The sequence below is a fragment of the Marmota flaviventris genome, chromosome 1, assembly GCF_047511675.1.
Source record: "Marmota flaviventris isolate mMarFla1 chromosome 1, mMarFla1.hap1, whole genome shotgun sequence".
NCBI classification, from domain to species: Eukaryota; Metazoa; Chordata; class Mammalia; order Rodentia; family Sciuridae; genus Marmota; species Marmota flaviventris.
The window spans coordinates 172,901,563-172,923,605 of NC_092498.1; the positions used below are offsets into that span (position 1 = coordinate 172,901,563).

The following is a 22,043-nucleotide window of genomic DNA, read 5'->3' on the forward strand; positions in this document are numbered from 1 at the left end:
GCCCTCATACCCATCCTAAAACCCTGATACTCTGCTTCTATGTGTTCAACTTTTTAAGAGTCCAAGTATTAGTGAGATCATGCAGTATGTTTTTCTATGCCCGGCTTATTTCACTTAACATACTGTCCTTAAGGTTCATCTGTATTAAATATCAGGATTCCTTATGGTTTGAGAGTAAATAATATTCTCTCTGTGTGTATATATGTCACATTTTCTTTGTCTGTTCCTCTGTCAATATTGACACTCGGGTTGATTCCATATCTTGGCTACTCTGAATAATGTTACAATGAACATGGAAATGTAGATATCTCTGTGACATAGTAATTTCACTTCCTTTGTCTATATTGCAGTGGTAGGATTGCTGGGTATATGGTAGATCTATTTTTAATTTTTAAGGAACCTCCATATTATTTTCCATAATGGTAATACAAGTTTACATCCCCATCAACAGTTCACAAGACTTGCCATTTCTCCACACCTCACTAACACTCATCTATCTTTTGGTAATAGTCTATTTAACAGGTGTGGTATGATATTTCATCGTGGTTTCAGTTTTCATTTCCTTGATGATTAATGATGCTGAGAATTTTTTTCATATATTTGTTGGTCATCTGTGTGTCTTCTTTTGAGAAATATCTATTTTACTATTCTCTTAATTATTAATGATGTTCATTAAACCATATAAGTATGGTGATTTTTACTACATCAGGAGATTTCTCCTAAAAAAAAATTACTGCTGCCTAAATAATCATTTGCCTTAATTAAAGGATACAATATTATTATTATTATGGGTTTTTTCTCACACTCAGCTATAGGACTTTCCTAAGTTTAATGTTGGTGTTGTGTGTTACATCAGTCAGTACAATTCACTTCAAGTCCTATCTCACTCATTTGCAAGGGCATCACAAGGACAAAGAGGACATGCAGTGACGGGCGCCCCGAGACCTGCTCTACACTCTGAGGTTAGTGCGATTGTGGTATTTCTGATAGGGGTCATCGGAGTACCAGTTCCGCCTCTTCTAGAAAAATGTCATCATCCTATCTAAGAGTTTACTCTGGGTTTTATTGCAGAACATTAATTCCCTCAAGCGCCCTTTTCTTGCACCGTCTTTTTCCATATATATATATATATATATATATATATATATATATATATATATATATATATTTTTTTTTTTTTTTTTTTTTTTTAAATAACCAGCCTTTCTCCTCAGCCAAAGGCCAGAATAACCGTTCTGACCCGAGGCTTGGGGTGTTGGGAAGCAAAGGGGCGGCTCCCGAAGGACTGTAAGATGCCCATCCGTCAGGTTTCCCACAAGCCTGGGAGCAGAGCAAATGACTGGTGTCTGCACGTGACTGAGCCGCCCAGGGGACACCGCAGTCAACACAGGCACTCTTGGCACTATTCCTACAGGCCGAGGATGCCAAAACATTCAGGGGCCGCAGGAGTCCGACCCGCAGCAGCTCTCAGGGAGCCAGCGAAGACGGAGGCTACCAGGTTGCCGCCCTCGCTATGGCGGCCACGGCCACGCTGGGTCTCGATACAATATTATCATCATCATCACCATCGTCGTCGTCATCGTCATCATCATCATCATCGTCATTCAGTACTTACTCAACATATATTTCATTCGAGTCACTGTTCTGGCACTTGGGAAACAGCTCTCCATATCAGAGCAAATTCCTTGCCCTATAGCTTATATTTAGGTGGAAAGAAACAGCATACACAATAAGTGAATGTTGATTACAGTATGTTTGGCAGTAATGAATGCTAGAGAAAAATGGACTATGACCAGGAAAAGGCATTGTTTGTTAAGGTAAGCAATTTATCTCCTAAAACACCTGAGTTTAGTGTCATGCAACTTGTTAAGATCTTTAGTTATTACAGTCTTTGGGCCTGTGGTCTTCTTGATGTGATCTCAGAGGAAAGTGAGGCTCCAAAAAGTGGAAAGGAAAAATAATTCCCCCATCTACTTGCTGAAACCTAAATCCCTCCAAGAGTAAAAGAATAGAACAATGGTTTTCCCCTGTGGCAGCCATTGGTAGGCCATCATACTAGACAATATGGTATGCCACTCCTCAGCACTATGGTAGCAGATATTATCAAGTTTTTCTTTTTCCCAATAAGCCCAAAACCAGCTTCCTGAAACTTCTCAGCAAAGTTCCGTAGACAAGCATTCAGTGATTAAAGTTAGTGTAAGAAATGCAATCTATTATCATCTTAGAGTTCAAAGTAAAGTTTAAGTGTAACTACAACTAGGAAAGATCATGCTGACTTGAAATTACACTTAACTAGTAAATGCTTCACTCACAAGTGCATTTTTTATAAGGTGTGGAGAATAGCTAAGAAGAAACGCCATAGGTGTGTGGAGGAGGCATAGAATGCACAAGAAGGGAGGACAGACTTTAAAATCTCACCCACATTCATATCTCAACACGTCATAAGCCATTTCTACACGCCCTCTGATTTGAAGGGATAACCTCCTTTAGTTATCTTAATCTCACACAGACACACAGCCTATAAATTATAGTGTTGGCAAATGGCACTTCTATTCTTCCAGTGGTTTAGGACCCAGAGTCCATCAGCAAATCCTTTCAGTCTCACCTTCAAAAGATTAACAGAATCCAATCATTTCTTGCCAACTCCACCATTACCTTTCAGGTCAAGCTACCACTAGGTATTGGCTGGAGGACTGCAATAGCGCCAAGCAGTCTCAGCCTCTACCTGTGCTCCTGGGCTGTCTACCCTCACTCAGGAGCTTCCCCAAACCTAAGTCAAATCACATCCCTTCTCTGGCCAAAGACCTCCAGTATTGTTCCATCTCACCCAGAGAAAAGTCTTACTGAAAAGACTTCAGTAAGGTCCTTCATACCCCATGTAGGTAACTAGGTAACTTTGCCTCAGGCCTCTTGTCCCTTGCTCCCCTTTGCACTCTCCTCTCCAGTCCCCAGGCCTCCATGCTCACCTCCAACAGGCTTGGGGTCTTTTTCCCTCAAAACCTTTATACTTGCTGCTGCCTCTGCTTGGGAGGCCTCTCCTCCAAGGAGTTATATGACTACTTCCTCACTTCAGTCACATCTTTGATGAGGCCCTCCTAGATTACTCCAGCTAAAACAGCAAGCAAATCAGCCCCTACCTCCACCTTTACCACGCCCTACCTTGATAATTCTTCTGACCTAGTGTTCCCCCTCCCTCCCTTCCTCCCTTCTTCCCTGCCTCCCTGCTTGCCTGCCTTCCTCCCTCCCTTTCTACCTTTAACTACTATTTGTCTCCCAAAAGAATCTGTTGAGGCTCAGAAAATAGTGCTCTGAAGTATGGTGCTTTGACATGTGGGGCACTTTGAACTAAAGAAGAACCAAGGTCTCCCTGCCCTTCTGCCCTCAAGCCCCTAACCCCTTTTTCTCCTCAAAAGCACAGGGAGGGGCTTTATCTGAATTTCCTTTATCTGACTAAAACCAGAAAAAGCATTTAACAGTTGAATGCAATTTTCAAGAACTCCCTCCCTGGAACCCATCAACCAGAGAAGATGAATTCCTATCACAGGAAAGGAGATTGAAGGTTGCTGCCTGCCCACCCCAGAGAGCCTCTTGCACAACAGATCATCTGTTCTCCTGAGGACTGATACCTGAGAGATTACCTATACAAGACAATCTGTGTTCACCATGGATTTCCTTCTCTCACCCCTCCACACACAACCTGTGGCCACGTCCCCTCCCATTCCTTTCTGTAGTTTAGGACACTATAAACTTAAAACACTTGGATTTTTTTTTCCAGTATTATATTTTTCAATGCTCCCATGTGTAGGCATGTTACAAATTTGCTTTTTCTCCTATCTGTGTTAATCCACTTTATTGTGTAAATTCAAATTACTGAATTTTCAGGTAGAAGGGAAGTTACTTTTTCCCTTACAAATACAAACTCCCTCCAAATAAGGGCATGGCCTATTCTGTTTATTTTTGTGCCCAGATTAGAGTCTGTCCCAGGACAGGCATTCCAACAGCTTTGATAAAAAACTCAATCACCACCAAGACTGGCATCATGCCACAGCAGGAAGAAAACTCACATCTACAAAATACAACTGCTCTGCTTGAGTGGGTTGAGCTCGGTCTCCTGTAACAGTGGGTGATCAAGGTCTAAACACATAATGATAGTGCTGGGGTGATGGAAAGTGAAAGTCCTTTACTCTTGGAGGAAAGCTAGATGTTATCACATGCTGAATTTGCTCAGTGGCATTTAGGTTTTATAGCTATAAAATAGTATTCTTATTTCTTAAATTCTTGCTAGGAAAAAAAAAAAACTTTGATTTCCCAGTCTGAAACTCTCTACTTGCCCCTTCACTAAGTCCCTTAAAACATTTTTATACTCAATTTTTGATAACACAAGGTTTATTAAAATAGAACTATTATGTTACTATAGAATAAGCTTTATACATCCAAAGTTTTAGCATGCTGTCAAAAGTTTTCCTCATTGAAACTGACAGCTATCCCTAAAGCAGAGGTTATTTTAAGCATATCATTCATTCATTTTAAGCTTCAGCACCTTTAATCTTCAAAATGAATGGCTGCAATAGGCTATCTCTAGCATTTGTTCCAAATTATGTATTCAATGAGGCAGGCAACAGGAACCAGTGGAAAGGGCTTGGAATTTGGAGTTTAAGATCTGTCTCAGTCATTTACCAGCCATATGAATCTCAATTTCTTTTTCATTTATTACTGGAATTACCTACATTGCCTAAGTCACCTTTTAGAATCTTAAGGCATACATCTAGAGGATCACCCAAGACAAGACGGTACAGACAGGGAGCTCATCGATATGGTTTACCAAGTTGAACAGAATGTGTGACACTTTGCTAGCACTTATGTGTATTTGTTGAAAAAAGGAAAGAATATATAAATAGAAACACAAAACAAACTTCCCTACATCCTCAACTGCCAGGATTATTATGGATTAAATACAACAATGTACGTTATAAGGACTTTCTAAAGCAATGTACATTGAATGAGCTTTTTAAATTCTAAAATAATACAAGTGCTAATAATTTCTATCATAGATGGACATCACATTTGCCCAGTGCAGTACTGGTTGTCTTATTAATTTAACAGCAGTAAAACCGGAACTATTTATTGAAACCTTACTGTGTCCTAGGGAGACAAATATTTAAAATTTTACCTTTTGAGTCAACTAGAATGTCCTAACTTAAATTCTAGCCAGCAGAAATCAGAACCTGAGTCAACAAAACTCCCACACCAGCCAGCAGTCACTTAGCACTTAGTTATTTGCAAGGCTCTGTATATGGTGTTTTGGAGACACAAGCTCATTTAATTTTCAAACAGCCTTTGAGATAGCTATAGCTATATTTCCCTTTTTACAGAGCAAGAAACAGAGACTTAGAGAAGTTAAGTAACTTGCTCCAAGATCACAGTTAGTAGGTGACAGAGTCAAGATCTGAGTGACTTCAAAGTCCATGCCCTTAGCCAGTATGTAATAAGCAATGCATTCATGTAAACTTAATACCAGATGTGTGCTGAGTAATTTGGTGCTTTTATTTTTGTTCAAGGAAGAGATGTTTTAGCACTCTATCGGCACTGCCTTAATCTTTTTTACCCCTAAAGTGAAAAATCTGTGCCTGGGAAAAAGGGAAGACTATGAGACAAGAATAGCCTGCAAAGGTAGGCAGGCCCAGTTTTGAGATATTCCTCACATTGGCCCTTTTTGGTGTCTCAACTGTGCTGTCATATCCTGTAGGGCAATGTCAGTTAGAAATGAGAATTGCCTCCCTTCCTTAAAATGCTGTGTCCCTTTCTCAGGTACTCAATGATTAAATAAAATTCTTTTTATTTCTCTCCTTTTCAGGGCAAACATGTTCACTCCAGTCATTATGACCATGAGCTTGCCTGATTCACAAACAGTTCCTAATTAAGTAGAACTATTGAATGCTGTGAGATATGAAATCTCTTGCTGCTAAATTGCACACAGGCTGAAAGCAATGAGAATTTGTTTAGATATGCACAGTGCTTTACATTTGGGGACCAGCAGTTACAGAGACACAGAGACCAGTCATCATTAGGACAGCCCTATCTTTGCTGCCAAGAAATGAAGATCCTCACACAGAGCTACCTGCCCAGAATAATGGTCAAGAAGCTGATGAGAAGTTAATGAGACTATGAATCAAAATTTACCAAACTAAAATCCCCCCAAAGGCCTTGGCTTCTAGTTGTTTCTGTTTGACTTTATCTTGGCACTATCTAAAAAACAAGATAACTACATTTAGTTCTCTCTATTAATGGTCTATCTTTAAATAATTCTTCCAGGTAACCATCCTGCCCTATTTCTTTTGAGGATAAATAAATAAAGAGGGTCAAAAGATATAATATAAAATATAAAATCCAAATGCTGAAAAAAGTCAACCATATTAGTCATTTCCCTAAATATATTTGTGTCTATAGTGCTCTCTTTAGGAAAATTAAGCATATAGGAAAAACAGCCACCATTTACTGAGGACTTAGTATGTACTAAGCATCATACTGAATGTTTGACACCCATTAACTGACAGTTATATAGCCTAAGCCTGGCTCATTTACCAGTTTGTGATCTCACAGCACCAAGTATTTTCTGTCATTAAAGTTAATTGCAAACTGGACACCTCTGTCTTGGTGTGAACCAAGACTTCAGTAGAACCAGGTCCATGTCTATTTTAGTTTCCCATTGCAACCCCAACTTCTAACATAATCCCTGATATACAGTAGATATTCCATAAACATTTGAGATTAATGTAGAAGTTAAGACTTAACACTACTCAGTTGACATAGCTGGTAAGTAGTAAAATTCACTTCTGAATTCAAATTCCAGGGCCTGTGCTCCTAACCTGCAGCACATGGTCTCCCTCACAGATGGTCAGTCTTGCATTAAAACACATCAAACAAGAAGCAAATAAGAGCAACTATTACTATCATCACAGTCCCAGTACAGATATTTAAAAGCAAAAGAAGTTTCTCTATGACTATTCAGGTAAAGGCTATTACAGAATAATCCCCAGTGGGTACAAAAGCATATTAGAAAGGTTTTAAGGATACTATAAAATCATTCCCAATGTTTTATCAGGGTCCCTTTCCATTCTTTATATTGTTTCAAGTTTATTTTATTATAACTGAATATTTAGGACTCAAGGGATACTGGCTAGTGGAACATACAAAATTCTCAGTCCAACAAGGAATCTAGCAACAAGTGTTGTCTTGAATAACTTGTAGGAATAAAAGGAGAAAACAAATATGTAGCCCTGAACTGTACCTAGCACATAAAAGGATATATTAATAGCATTTATTCTTATTAATATTTGTCCAACTGTGTTTATTCCTATAGTATCTGTCCTACTGTGATTATTGGCATCTAGAAGCTCAAGATGTGGACTTGATCATACCCGGATCCCAGCTTGACCACTTACTCTGTCAGTCATTGGTCAGATGATATAACCTCAATATCTTCCTCACTCATACAATAGAGATGATAATACCACCTACTTCACAAAAATGCTTGACATAGAATAGAAATTAGAGGGAAAAATAATAATTGGTGCCTATTTTCATCTTTTCCTCCTCATTACTTAGTCAACTGTGTGTGGACTAAATCTTGCCTTAGAACCTGGAAATCGGAGCATATATGTCTGTCTTATTTAATGCAAAATTGTAGCAAGTAGGTTCCGTTCAGGTATCCCACCTCTCAAGGGCCCAGTGGTCTTTCTGTTCTCATTAAACCATAAAAATACACACTGATTGTGTCCACCCTGCCAAGGAAGTCCAGGTTTGAAATCATGAGGCCAGGGACTCCCTATAACTTCTAAGACAAAGTTTATATTCTTTAGCATACCTCCCATTTTAAGGCTCAATATCACTTGGTCTAAACAATTTTGCGTTTCACATTATGGTCAAAAGATGCTCCTTCTCTTTAAGAATAGAAATTCAATCCAGTAGACTCATGAGAAATATTGCAATAAGACTTTTCCCTTTCCATCCACATGCAAACTTGTTTTGTCTTTACTGTAGCAAATCACCTATTCGTTCAGTCCAAAATAACTACCTAGCTGTTGTTCTTGGTGCTGAAAAAAAAAAAAAATGCTTGAGTTCACAGAATCCACAGCCTAATGGAAGAGATAGAGAATAATCAAATGGAGCTATATGATAAATCTATAATACAATGGGAAATAAGTACAAAACAAGGTTTTGTACTCTTAGACTGGAAAAGGAGAAAGCTGAAGCTTGGAGGATGGGTAGAAATTCACCAGATGAAGGGGGTGCACTGTATGTAGGACGCCTGGCACTAGAATGGAACTGAACATCTGGCAAGAAACAGGAGCACAGAGTAAGGGCTATGATGATGAGGCTGGAAATATAGGCAGATACTGGTTATTTGGTAGAACAAAGATGATAAAGATCATGGGAACTAGACAAAAAGGGATGATGACAGAAATGAATGGATTCTAGAGATAGTCAGTGGATAAAATAACCTGCTGGTAGAATGGGGCAGGGAATGATGGTATTCAAAATGACTCTTGGGTTTGTGGCCTTTGCAAATGGATGGAGATGCCAATTACTAGGATCATTCTTAAAAATGCCTTGACACAGCTGAGAGGAGATAATGAAGTGATAACTACTTATAAACACATACAAATACATTAGAGAACAGATCTGGCTGGTACTTGTGGCTTGTGGGAAAGCATAGGGCTGGGAAGAGCATCAATGCATTGTTAATTAGAGAAGAAGAAGAAGGAGAAGGAAAAGGAAAAGGAGAAGGAGAAGAAGAATAGCTGAATCTACAATTCAAGAACCAGGAAATTTCCTTCAGGACCAAAACCACTTTCCAAACAGCCAAATCAATCTAAATATCAAACCAAAATAGAGGCACTTTAGAATTTTATCAGCTACACAAAAGTGGTTGCATAATATCATTAACTCTCGCCATTTCTAGTAACCAAAAATGCTTTAAGATTTAAAGGAGTGACTGAGAAAATTATGGAATTTCCAGAAAGGAAGATTATAATAGATAAATGGCCCACAGATTTTTTCCAGTGTTTCTCAAACATTTTCAGTGAAGTCCCCAAAATAACAAAGGAGATTATCTTAAGAGTCGTAGGGGTGCAATTTTAAGCTTCCCTCTACAGATGTAAATGGTTTTTGAAATCTAGTCTAGTGCTCTAAAATTTCATGCAAAGTTTACATGATACTGCAAAATATAATTATGTTCTTTTATATATGTATATATTACATGTATGTATACATATGTGTATTATATTACATATATGTACATTATACACACATTTAGTTCCCTCATATATTGAGGCAAAAATCTTATGTCATAAATGTGCATCCATTAGTCTGTGACTTTGGGGATGCCCTTGTCTACAGCTTCAATGCAGGATTGAACTCATTATCTAAGTTGAGAACCATGAAATTAATCAGAGATGGACAAGGAAAGTTTTTCCTTAGAACAGGGGACTAGACTCATGACCTGTAGAAGTCACTCTTGATTCCTCCAAATCCTATAACACATATTAATAATCATATTAATACTAAAAGCAACACTAAGTGCTTTTTAAATCCATTCTCTCACATGAGATGAGGTTACTATCGCACATAGTAGGTACACAGGTACCATGAGGTGGATAATCAACTTCACAAGGAGGAAACAGACAAAGAGACACAAAATGCTTTCTCAAAGTATGACAGCACATGCAGGTGTCACGATTTGAACCTAGATAGTCCTAGTCACAACTAGACTATTACTGTCTTCTCTGCTAACCATTAGCAGCACACTCAACCTATCGCTCTCATTGATGGTTTACATTTAGTGGCAATTAACAACAAAAACTAAAAGGCACATTTCAAAAATAGAAAAAAAGCTTTATCTTCTCCAAACATAATTTTATTTAACTGAAAAAATACCAGGGTGCAAATTGGACATTTTGGGTATATAAAGTCAAGTGTTGCTAATTAAGTAAATGAGTGATGAATCATAATATCAACACTAGTCATTACACAAAATTGCATTTAAATTAGATTTACTAAATAGTTTACAGTACAAAAAATAAAATAAGCCAACTTCAAAGAAACCTTCCAATAATTTTATTTGTAAAACCTAGATGGTAAAGGATTCTTCTGTATTATTTTGAAAAATGAATCTGAATAGGAAATGGGAAACTCCATAATGATTTCTGTCCCTGTCAACATTTCTCTACAGTCACAACATCTTTTAAGCAACATGAGACATGATTTAATTCACCCAAGAGAGGTCACCTTGCTTGAGGGTCAGACCTTCTGTTTAAATTCTCTTTACTCAATCAAATGTACTATGGAATGGAAAATGTGGCATATTCTTGTCCTGGAATTCTCCCTATGTTAACTAAAATCACCTTACTTTTGAAGCAAATGAGCCATGAGATACAATGGCAAAAATTGATTTGGAAGAGTAAATATACAGCCTGAAAAGAGGATCTATGTATTTGTAATAAGAAGTCCTTGGATGACCCTGGATACCACAGAGAGGCTATAAGGGCATGAGAATGCAAACAGGAACAGAATTATACAAAAAACTTAATGTGTCGTCACTAAAAGAAACATTCATTCCTCTACAAACAAATACATTTACTGATGGTTACTGTATCTTGTAAGTGGTTTTGGGTCAACCTCAATCCAATGTCATCACCCCTGAGCCTGTAGCCCCATCCTAGGTAGAGTATAGATCACTACTCCTAAATACAGGTTCCTATAATTTCCTTCCCAGCACTTTTCAAAAACTCTAATTATGTTCTCTCATTCTCTCTCTCTTTCTATCTCTCCCCCATACACACCTTTGCTAATTGTCTGTGTCCCCTTTGTCATGTTCTCTGTAGTGCCTAGCTCAGTGCCTGGCCCACAGTAAGGAGAGGCTATAAAACATCTGCTGAATGAATGAACAAGGCTATGAATGGCAAATGAGATACAGAGTTCCTGTGAGTTCATTTTTACAAATCAGATTCTATTTCATTTCATTAAGTACTTTTATTTACTGGCTGTCTTCTGAAATTACTCTGGGTTTTGATTAATAAGGAGAAACTGATTCTATCTTCAGGGAGGAGGGGGGAAAAATCTTTCAGTTACTTGTTCCAAAGGTCTTTCAAAATAATGTTGCAGTATAATTCGGTTTGAAAGCTAGGTCCAACATTTTATTACCTCCAAATTTATTCAGAAAAGCTGAAGGTCCGTGATAAGGTTCATTAAGTTGCTGAAAGGCCTATCTTCACATGCCTTTCACACAAAAGGTCTCAACTTAATGCCAGGTAATTACTGTTCATTTTCCCCTGGTTATTTCTATTTCCTCAAGATTCCAAGGGAAGTTGGTCTCAGTGGACACCACCTGCAGTTTGAGATGTGAGCACAACAAGAAAGACCCATGTTCACTTAGAGCTACAACTAAGGAAAGACAGTCCTGGCTCTGGAGTCTAGAATTTAAACTGAGACTATGTACACACCACCCTCTGTCCAGAATCCAGACCAAGAGAGAAAAGTTTCTTGCATACAAACTGATCATGGTCTCCATTTTAAAGACATCATTTTTCATGGCACCTGGACTCTGTAGCACACCTGTAGGGTTATAGATAGAGGTTCCAGCTCCACATTACCAGGGCTTAGCCCTCAACTCCCTCACTTTCTATCTTGTAACTCTGGGAAAGATACTATCACAGGAGATTGTCTGTGTGCCAGTTTCCTCTTTTGTAAAATAGGGTTTATTGTACCTACTGTAGTGTTGTGAGAATTAAATGCAAAGTACATGGATCTGTATCTTACACATGCTAAGTTCTCTGTAATGTTATTTATCAATAATAATTTTTGTTATCATCATTATCATCACTTATGATGCCCATTTACAAGTATTTATCCCTGATATTTATAATAACATTGGCCCTAATTCTACCAATGTTATTGGAGATAATCAAATCTCACTCTGTGTGAAACAGCACAATAGAGGATGAATGGTGACCAGGAAAGACCATTAGACTCTTTCACTACAGTGTTGCAGGGAAGAGTGGTATAGTTCCCTTTGGGGCAACTGAAAATCTACACCTGGCTTTGTTTTTTGTTTTTTGAGGTGCTGGGGGTCAAGCATTCTACTACTGAGTATTATGTCCCCAGCCCTCTACCTGTTTTTATAATTGATCACCTGATAACTACACTGAATTCTTCCTTCACTGATTATAACAGGCTTCTTTTACAGCAAACTCTTTCTCACTTGAGCAGTGTCCATGGATGGCCAGGCAGGTCATCCATGATAGGTTAGCTCCTTACAGATACAGTGATAGTTAATTTTATGTGTCCACTTGATTGAGCTAAGGGATGTACAGATATCTGGTAAAACAGCATTTCTGGGTGTACCCATGAGGGTGTATCTGGAGGAAATTAGTATTTGAATCAGAAGGCTAAGAAAGGAAGACCATATTCACCATAGGACTGGACATCATCGTCCACTCTGTTAAAGTCCCCAAGAGAACACAAAGGCAGAAGAAGGGAGTTTTCTTTCTATGCTAGAGCAGAAGGTCTTGTGCTCCTGGACTGAAGCTTACAATAATCAGCCTTCCAGTTTTCAGGTCCCCATGCTCAGACTGGAACCACGCCATTGGTTCACCTGGTTCTCAATCCTTCAGACTCAGTTGAAACTATACTATTGGCTCACCTGGGTCACCAATGTGCACATGACATATTACAGGACTTCTCAGCCTCCATAATTATTTGAACCAATTCCTTATAATCAATACCTTTCAATTGGTCTATTTCTCTGGAGAACCCTCATTAATACAACCCCTAATTTATAAGGAGTATCATGACCTGGGTTCAGTTCTTAGCTGTTACCAGTTACCCATAGCATGTTATTTTATAACAAAGTCTTGGTTTGCCACCTAGGAATACAGTTAATAAAAATAATATCAAACTCAAAGTATTTTAAGTATTATATGATATTATCATGGGTTAGTCCCTAAAACACTTAGTTCAGTGTCACTGGTAATGCAAACATTCAATAAGCATTAGCTATTGTGTTCAGATGTGTCTGAGGCATGTAGATTCCAGAAGGCTTTTGATATTAAATGGTCACTACAGAAATACAACCCATAGGTCAAGTCCTCTAACAGAGTAAACATTATATTTGAATACTGTGTCTTGACTCCAAAAGGCTACAGAGAAATATTCATGTAACAACAGATTAAGAATCAGAGGTTGAACTGTATGTTCTCTTTTGACATTCTCAATAAGCTGTCCCTACCTAAAATGTTGAGATCCTTCTCATTTACAGAAATGCTTTGAGTTTGGTCTTCAAAAGTAGGACTTTTTCATTAGTTTTATTAAATGGTCTGATTTTAACAGGAAAATTATTAAGAGGATGACCAAAATACCTTTGTAGAAGTAGGAATAGAAGGTAGGCATGGAGTAAGTTTTTTTTTTTTAATCTGCTTCTTATTGTTCTCCACTATGTTATGCTTACTTAATGGCAGAATATGAATATTCTTGAGACCAGGAAAAGAAAAAGTATGTGAATAACATATTACCAATAGGGTCTGGTTTCTTCTTGAGCTAACAGTTCTTTTCAGGTTGACAATTCATAGCATTGAGAACTATGTGATCAGAAAGCAAAAGTTAGGAAGGTAGTAGATAAAAATGGGTATCATACCACCAAAAAAAAAAAGGAGTTGTGTTTTCTCTTACAGCACACAGACAGCAAGTCTGAGTCGAGGATAGTACTGGAGCAAAATGTGTTTTAGAATCAGAATTTTATATCTAAAAACCTACTGGTGTGACACTGCCTCTGTATCAGAATGAGTTCAGCATTAAGAAGAGGCTGAAGCTGTATGATCTAGCACTTCCCATCACACTCACCAGACAGAGATGCTTTCTTTTAAATGACCCACCCCATGGCTCAATCCTTACCATTCTCCATTCTAAGGAAGGGTAGGTAATGATCTAGTAGCAAGGTAACAAATATTTGCCAACTGGCTGGGGGTGTTGAGGGTGTTCTTATTGTAGTGTTTGATAAACTCTGTGGTGTAAACATTCTCACCATGGCTGGCATTCAACCTCCCAACGTGGTAACACTGACCATGGAATTGGGAAAGAAGCCTATATAACCAACTTTTGCAAATGGGTACGTGTTGGGTCCAGTAGGGCTTATACTGTGTGTTGAGGCAATGGAAACCTCACTGACAAATGTCCTTTTGAAGTATATATGGTTTATAGAGTAGTTTTTAATATGGCTAATTGTGAGAGTTCAAGTATTACTTCTTTTAAGTACTAGAAATGGAAATATAATTTCTAATCCACTTTTCTTTCAGAATGAAATATTAACTTCTATCTTCCATCTGTGCAGTTCCTCTTGTAGTAAATGCAATTTTTTAGAGTTTCTTTTCTCTTTGCAGTGCTACATCTGCTAGTGTTTTCCATTTGCCAGCTCCCAACATGTCCCCAATTACTTCTTTTTTATTTTATAGCCTCCATGCTGATGTTTCATCAGTTACAACCGCTGGGTTCCACTGAGCATTAACAGTCTGCAGTGCCTCCAGGAGGGTACATAATTCACTAAGTATACCAAACCTTTTTTTCTCCAAAGAATATTGTTTAATATAAATACAGTGTGAAGTTAGTGTAGTACAAAGGAAAGATTTTCCCTTGGAGTTATAAAAAAAAAAAAAAAACTGGGGAAAAAATTAGATCCATGGAAAAACTGATTTAGACACAAGAATAAGAAATCACTTCAATTTAAGAAGTATTATTTTTTTTTACTGAACAAAAAAGCAAAAGATTAATGCATTTGAGTACATGAACAAGTTTATATTTAAACCTATTCAATCAAAATATTTTTGCTATACCAAACAGAAGTTAAAACAACCTCATGTGAGACATATGAACACTTGAAAACCTAAGATGCAGTAGACCCCCAAAATCATTTTAGTACAATACAAACTAACAGAAAAGATCAAGAAAAAGTTTTATGTTTTGCTTTTAATTTCATTTTTTCTTATAAATACATAATCATCTTATGAAAAGAGTTCCTCAATTACCTTGATGGATGATCTGCAAATTTACAAGTATGTAGGAAGAAACTAGAAGTAATTGCCCCCAAAACCACTGAAAAAATCAAACCATTCAACTCTAATAAGCGGCTTAAAATTGGGTACTGTTTTATAAAGTTTTAGAAAAATTATTCTAGCAAACAACTTTATTTTCTTTATTTTTTAAATTTATTCTTATGTGGTAGCAAGGATTGAACCCAGTGCCTCACACATGCTAGGCAAGTGCTGTACCAATGAGCCACCACCTCAGCCCACAAATAACTCTATTAGTCAAGATGTGAACAATGAAATAATTAAATTTAAACTGTTTAAAAGTATGTGTTAAATGCCCCAGGTAGAAGAGAGGGTAGAGGATTGTGGGGCAATCAGAATTCTCTTGGGTGGTAGAGTGGGGAAAGGGAAGCTGGATGGGAGGAGGGGAATCTTTGAAGGAAAGTTTTTAAACAGCAGCAGCAATATGCAACATTTCTGGAGTATCAAGCAGTCATAAACCCTTGACATGCTTAACCTTCTCTGGTCTCCACAACTCTGTGAAGTGGTTATCACGTATCCCATTTTACACTACTCAGGGTATTAAGTAAATAATAAACAGCCAGCACTTAGACAAGTCTTCAGTGGGGTAGAGCCTGGGGAGGAGCCCACGTGGCTGAAAGCACATACCACTTAACTTTAGACTGCAGCATCTAGTTTCTCAGAACACTCTTAGCAAATACCATTTCCACCACCTGAAAAATTATTGAAAAATACCACTTCTGTAGGATCAACTCAAAGGCCAAACCAGCACTCTCCACTTCCAGTTCACCCCAGCTCTAGTGCACTGTAGCTTTGTAATGCCTAAGGGGTGGAGCTGGACTTCAAAGTCAATGACCCAAAGTTTACCACTCCAGGCAAAATGTATTTTGCTTCTCACAAGGAAAAAATAGTAGGGATTAAATCAACCTTTAAACTTAAAACAGCATACTACAGGGACACAGCCACATCAATGTTTATAGCAGCACAATTCACAATAGCTAAACTGTGGAGCCAACCTAGATGCCCTTCAGTTGATGAATGGATAAAGAAAATGTGATATATATACACAATGGAATATTACTCAGCAATAAAAGAGAATAAAATCATGGCATTTGCAAGTAAATGGATGGAGTTGGAGAAGATAATGCTAAGTGAAGTTAGCCAATCCCAAAAAACCAAATGCTGAATGTTTTCTCTGATATAAGCAGTGTGACTCATAGTGGGGTAGGGAGGGGGAGCATGGGAGGAATAGAGGAACTCTAGATAGGGCAGAGGGGTGGGAGGGGAAGGGAGGGGGTAGGGGGCTAGCAATGATGGTGGAATGTGATGGACATCATTATCCAAAGTACATGTATGAACACATGAATTGCTGTGAACATACTTTATATACAAACAGAGATATGAAAAAATGTGCTCTATATGGGTAAGGTATCCCGCTGTCATGTATTTAAAAAATAAAATCAAAATTAAAATAAATAAATAAATAAACTTTTCAAATCTGTGGATGTGCCAGAGGGTGGGAAGGGCATTATCTCCAATTTTTTCATGGCTGTCCTTTGTTTTTTAGCAACCCTAATCATCTGCAAAGCTCCTTGCAGGTGACCTCTTTTCTAAGATTAGAAGTCTTCTGGGACCCTTGCCTCAGTGTAAGCCTACCCTTTTCATGTAAAGTCATGCAAGGCCAAAGCTATAATTCAGTGGTTCTCAAACTGTGGACCCTAGACTAGAAGCATCAGCATCCCCAATCAATTCACCAGAAACATGAATGCTTAGGTCCTACTCCAGACTTACTGAATCAGAAATTCTAGGGATGAGGCCCAGAAATCTGTATCCTAACAAATCCACTAGGTGATTCTGATGTACAGATGTAAAAATCACAGTGGTGTGAGAAGGCTGTGTGAAGGTTTCCCTGGACTTACGTAAGTAGAGGTGGCAGTCCAACCTTCATCCCTGGCTCCTGGGAAGGTTCATAAATTAAAGCTAGACAAGAAATCCTCAGGGAATCCTGAGTCAGGTTCCCCTGTTTTCCTAGCCATACTCCAGACAAGTAAGCACTGGATCATTATACATTTATTTATGATGGATGGCAGCCTTGCCAACTAAACAGTAAGCTCCAGGAGGGCCACTGCATCTTCAGGACATAGCTAGTAGTTTGGCATACGACAAGCACTCAGTAAGGATTTATGGAATGAGTAAATCAGTCAAGTTCACAATGCTCAAGGAGTCCAGTGTGGCCTTCTATGGCACACATGAGTCTCACAGCTACGTTTTCAGTCAAATACTTATCAGGCATCCACTTCAGCTGGATATTGTTGTAAGTACTAGGTCCCAGTAGTGAACAAGGCAGAAAGCAAAACCAAAACCAAAAAGCTTGTCTTCACGCCTCCTGTGTCTTTTCTGTAGTTGGGGAATCCAAACAATAAAACAGAATAAACTAGAAAAAAATATTTGCCATTTTAGATTGCAACAAGTAAGTGTTGTTAAAAACAACAAAGTCAGGCTGGGATGGTGGGGTAAGGAGCCCTGCAGTGGGCAGTGATGGAGTCTGTAACTGAACAGGATGCTTGGGTAGATCTCAGAGGAGTCTTCAGAAAAGATCTGAGGAAGGTGAAGGAGCAAACCTGCCTTACAAATACCTGGGAATAAGGCATCCTGGGGGGAGGAAACACCAGCCAGAGAATAGCAGAGAGCCTGGAGTGGACTAGCAAAGGAGAAAGTGGGAGGGAGGTCAAAGCACCATGAGGATGAGGGCAGATGATGTAGGACCCTATAGGCCATGGTCATGACTATGGCCTCTTCTCAGAGGGAAATGAGAAGGTTTTAAACAGAGCAGTGACCTTTTCTGACTTATGTTACAACAGGATCACTTGGTTTATATGTTAAGAATCAACTGAAAGGAGCAAGGGAAGAAACAGGAAGCCCAGACATAAACCTGGAGCAATAATCCAGGTGAGCAGCTTGACCCCAAAGGTAGTAAGAAGGGAGAGAGGCATGGTCAGATGCTGGTGGTGGAACAGACATTGCCATGGTCAGGCATATTTTATTCTGCCACTTAACTGTTTGACAGGGCACAGTTCAACCCCCAGAAGGAATGTTATACAAAATACCTGTACTGGTGAAATAAGCATCTCAGATTCTTAAATAGCATAGAAAATAAAATTAATAGGCAAATAAAATGCCAGGAAGATATACTGCAATAATCACAACAGATAAAGGATTGGACACCTGAAAATGCATAGAAACTAGAGGCCCCTGATAGTTTTGTCTCTCACCAATAAGATGTCTTAAGAATGAGCCTCCTTACATTTCTCACTTCATACAACGTATTCTAAATGTGTGTATGTATTCTAAATGTCTAAGGTTTGTTTAATTTTTTTTTTTTGTGTGTGTGTGTGGTGCTAGGGATTGAACCCAGGGCCTTGTGCATGGAAGGCAAGCACTCTACCAACTGAGCTATATCCCCAGCCCAGGCTTGTTGATTGTTAAAGAGGCTTTGTTAACAAGAAAGTACAAAAACAGGCTGAAGTAGAACATAAAGTCTGCATGACAACACACTGGGTTTTTAAGTTCACTAGGGTTAATTGAACACATCTATGGATGTAATACCATACTAAAAACTACATTCACAAAGTTTTATGTGAATAATTTGAAAAATCTGAAGGAAAAAATCAGTAAGTTATTGAATGCAAGAATGTTATGACCAAAATGGACAGTAATGAGGGGGAAAAAAAAGGAATAAACTCAAGCTAAAGATTAAAGACTGCACAGGATCTACTTGTTAAAAATAAGATTGAAATAAGACAGTGAGAGGTCAGGGAATAAATGAAAAACCAACAAATTTGAAGAAAAACATTCACAAGTTCTAATCCTGATTCTACCAATTACTCGCTATACAATCCAGCACATTACTGAACATCCCCAATCCTCTACTTCCCCCATTATAATGAAAGACAAAAGTCTCTTAAAAGGGGCTGGGTGTGGCTCAGTGGAAGAGTGCTTACCTAGCATGTACAAGGCCCTGAGTTCCATCCTCAGCACTACATAAAAATAAATAAATAAAACAAAGGTATTGTGTCCAATTACAACTAAAAAATAAATATATTTTTTAAAAAGTCTCTTAAACATGTCAGAGGTTAAATTGCATAATTTATAACAAAGCAAGGTAGATCATAGGGATTTGAGAAAGGTTAACATTTGTATCCTAAAGCAAAGGGAGACAGTAAAACACCATATCCCTGATGCTCCCCATTTTCCCCAAAACAGCAAAATCAAGGGAACAATGAGAGCAAAGTTGGGCTGGAAAGTCCAGAAACGTTATCTTGAAGGACACTGGCTCTCTCTTATGGACACTGGAAATAAGAGAAGTTAGCATTTTCTGTAGCAGAAAGCTACTTCCTTGCATGCACACCAGGACAGTTGCTCCTTAGGATGCTGACCTTACAAGCAAACGAAGCAAGCTAATGTTGATGATGTCACTGCTTCTGCAGCCTAACATACAACTTCCTCTCTGAGTGGGGACGGGCATGCTGTCACTCCTCCAGTGGGCCACCACTAGACAAAAGACAGCAGGGGAGAGAAGTTGTTGCTTGGCAAAGCACTGTGAGGGATGGAGGTGCTATCAGCCTGTTGCCACTGAACTCTGCTTGGATAAGTCACTGATTTCTCCAATAAACCATTTTGTTGCTGGGCAAAGTGGCACACACCTGTAATCCCAGCGGCTCAGGAGGCTGAGGCAGGAGGATCGCAAATTCAAAGCCAGCCTCAGCAAAAGTGAGGCACTAAGCAAGTCAGTGAGACCCTCCTCGTCTCTAAATAGAATACAAAATAGGGCTGGGGATGTGGCTTAGTAGTCGAATGCCCTCAAGTTCAATCCCCACTACCAAAGAAAAACAGAAAGAACAATAAACCATTTTGTCTGTCTCTAGGCATTTTCTTTGCCCTGTCTGCAATCTACCCCGCTGCCCTGACACAGCTGGGCCATGGACAAGACAGAATTCTTCCCTAATTTTTTTAAAAAATCTAACTTGTAATTACATAAAGACAGCTACATCTCCAGAGCCCAAATCCATTTCTAATTATTCTATCAGCTACATATACTTTATGAAGTTGTCCCATTCACATGGCTTTATGTGGGCCTGTCCTTGCTGGGTGTTCTTTTTTGTCTGCCAAAGAAAGTATTATCCCAAAATGGCAGCAGCCATCACATGAGACCTCTTTAGTTTCTTGATTTTCAAGCCCTGCACTACTGGGATTTTAACTGATGTTTTAAGATTGAAAAGAATAATAAACTCTGCAGGCTCTCAAAAGGGAAAGGCTTATCTCTTGAAAAAAATTTTTTTTTAAATTGTCCATGTATATTCTGGGAGATTCAAGGTTATCTATTACCTGTTTTTCCTCTTCTCCAAATGTTCAACTTGAAAGCCATTCAAAGTGTTTACTGGCATAAATTGAGTACTGGCCCCATACATGCTTCCTACCTGAAATATGTTCTTACTTTGGCAAAAATAGCAAGCTCCAATCACTGTGACCTATATAAATTCTAAGATGCAAATGAAAGAAGGTCAGGTGAGGCATTACTGAACCATATATATCATGTCACACATGCTGATCTGCAGTTCCCTCAAATCCTCACATCCCTCAATAATTGAGAATAAACAATGTCCTTGAATTCAACAAGACTACGGCATTCTACAATCAAAGTATTGATCTTGGAAAGCATCTGCCTCCTTTGTATTTTCTAGAAATGCTATGTGTGTTCATCCATAATGTGGCATCCCCAGTCCAATTTAGGCATAGAGACAAGTATTCAAACCACATGATCTTTGAGGAAAGGGTTGCCAATACTAACATCATTCTAATCGTGAACAATTAGAAAATTAGAAGATAACTTGTGGCATTTAAAGACACACATGTTCTTTTCCAGACTGGTTTTTGTTCTGGTTCTGTATAACCTGAGATAATGAGACTGTGACTGCTAGGGGACAGATTTCACAGGGGTAAAGGACCACAAATGGATGAGAGCCTTGGAGTATGTATGAATTCAGGAATGAATGAGCCAGATTCCCCTGATGAACTGGCTCTATTCTGGAGCTGGAGCCCAAGAGAAATGCTGAACTCATTTTTTCACACCACAGGAGATCAATATGGTTAATAACCTCTGTTGCCTTAAAATCGTTCTGGAACACCGGAACAAAAAAACAAATCCAAAAGCAAAATTTTCAAAGTTTGGGGAAACTGCATAGAATCAGGAGCTGAACGTCTTTGATTGAATATCTCAGTTATTATATGACTGTGCCCCTCCACTACATCAAAAAGGAGACCCTCATTGTTATACAAAATTACATATAAGAAGAAGTGAAGGGAAAGGGGAAAAAAAAGCAAGGGAGAGAAAGGAATTACAGTAGATGGGGTAGAGAGAGAAGATGGGAGGGGAGGGGAGGGGAGAGGGGATAGTAGAGGATAGGAAAAGCAACAGAATACAACAGACACTAGTATGGCAATATGTAAAAACGTGGATGTGTAACCGATGTGATTCTGCAATCTGTATATGGGGTAAAAATGGGAATTCATAACCCACTTGAATCAAATGTATGAAATATGATATGTCAAGAACTATGTAATGTTTTGAACAACTAATAATAAAAAAAAGATGCTAAAAAAGTAATTAGGGTAATAAATATGAAAAAATGTTATACTTCTTGGAAAACCAGTGCTTTAGATGTTCAGTAAGTGATACCTTGTTTCTGAATTTTCTTAGTAGCTTTGAATTCTTAATCATTCACTTGTCCATTTAATCCTTCAACAAATTTTTATACCTTCATTTTTTTCCCAGATTACATAGTAATACATGCTTACTGTAAAATATTCAAATGAAACAGTATCACATAAAGGAGAAAGTACCAGTCTCTGAAAATCCCAGAAAATGTGTATTTATCATTCACTATC

General features: G+C 38.4%; 1 protein-coding gene and 1 pseudogene across 3 annotated transcripts in view; both read right to left on the reverse strand.

Annotated features, from left to right (window-relative positions):
• Fhit (fragile histidine triad diadenosine triphosphatase) overlaps window positions 1–22,043 on the reverse strand; it is a 1,433,463-nt gene that overhangs the window by 1,292,482 nt on the left and 118,938 nt on the right. The gene's annotated exons all lie outside the window — the stretch shown is intronic.
• The window catches only part of LOC114105003 (large ribosomal subunit protein bL35m-like), a 29,987-nt pseudogene continuing 8,748 nt past the window's right edge, over window positions 805–22,043 (reverse strand).